This window comes from Natator depressus, chromosome 2, assembly GCF_965152275.1.
Source record: "Natator depressus isolate rNatDep1 chromosome 2, rNatDep2.hap1, whole genome shotgun sequence".
Lineage (NCBI taxonomy): Eukaryota > Metazoa > Chordata > Testudines > Cheloniidae > Natator > Natator depressus.
The window spans coordinates 41775521-41777218 of record NC_134235.1 but is presented as its reverse complement, the minus strand read 5'-3'; positions in this window follow the sequence as shown (position 1 = coordinate 41777218).

Below are 1698 nucleotides of genomic sequence, written 5' to 3'. Positions count from 1 at the left end.
AAATAGACTTAATATGTCCGACTGAGTTCTGCTTTTTTTTTAAACTGATAATTTTATAGATATGTTTTTGTTAAATAAGTAACTTTGTTATACATTCTGTGAACTTTTCTTAATTGGAAGTAATACATGAGCATGACCTGTAGCTATTAGCTTCCTGATCATAGGAAAAGCTTATTCTTGTCAGTAAATTAGGCAGATGTGATTTGGCAGACACACAAAGGGTGGATATGAACTGTTCTAAGGTTACTCTTGTAGTCATTTTTTTGTAATAACACTTGAAGCCAAATTTTACTTGGGCTAATCCCCCATTAATATTATTTACTATTTATTCCTGGCAGCATACACTATCTGCTAAATGCATTCCTAACATAAAAGAATACCTAATTCCTGCTCAAAAGAGCTTACAATTGATACTCTGGTATTCAGCTAAGCAACATTATTTAGTATTTTACAAATTACACATTACACAAAGCAACATCGCTTGTGTATGCCATTGGTTTGATGGCACCACCACTGAAATCCTTCTCGGTGCCTTCATCTTGTCCCCAAGTCCTTGCTCTTTAGTCCCTACATGGGCAGATACCTGCTTCTGAGATATGCTGGTGTTCACACTTTCAACTCTCGATGGGAATTCAATGGGAATTGTTAGGTGCTCACCATCTCTAAAGATAACATCCTAAATGCTCAATACTTCTGATATTTGTTTTCTTTCATAAAATCATGCTTCCTAATGTCCATTTTTGTTTGTTGTGCACTTCCTGAGAGATATGAACAACCAGCTGATTTGGTGTTGGTACTTCAGTAGACTAATTGGGGGACATTTTCAAAGGCACAAATAGTGATAACTGCCATTAGTGCCTTTGAAAAACTCTTCCATTGCCTGTTGACTAGTTAGCATAAAATGACTGATCTGTTTGCTCAAATTCTGTTTTGATTGTGGAAGTGAAGGGTATGAAAGCAATAGGTTGCATGTCTTTCTTTCAATGGCTGCAAAAATTAATCTGCTGGTCACATAATTTATTCTTAGAGGGCCCAGTCATAGAATCATAGGACTGGAAGGGACCTCAATAGGCCATCTAGTCCAATCTCCTGCACTTAAGGCAGGAAAACATAATAATTAGACCATTTCTGACAGATGTGTCTAACCTGTTCTTAGAAACCTCCAATGATGGAGTTTCCACAACCTCCCTAGGCCATTTGTTTAACCACCCTGACAGGAAGTTTTTCCTAATGTCCAACCTAGACCACTTTGGCTACAATCTCAGCCCATTGCTTCTTGTCCTATCCTCAGAGGTTAAGCAGAACAATTTTTCACCCTCTTCCTTGCAACAACCTTTCATGTACTTGAAAACTGTTACATCCCTCCTCAGTCTTCTCTTCTCCAGACTAAACAAACCCATTTTTGTTCAATCTTTCCTCATAGGTCATGTTTTCTAGATCTGTAATCATTTTTGTTGCTCTCCTCTGAACTTTCTCCAATTTGTCCACATCTTTCCTGAAATGTGGCACCCAGAACTAGACCCAATACTTCAGTTGAGGCCCTATCAGCATGGATTAGAGTAGAAAAATTCTCGTGTCTTGATTACAACACTCTTGCTAATATATCCCAGAACGATGTTTGTTTGGGTTTTTTTGGTGCAACAGTGTTATACTGACTCATATTTAGCTTGTGATCCCTTTCTGCAGTACTCCTTCCAA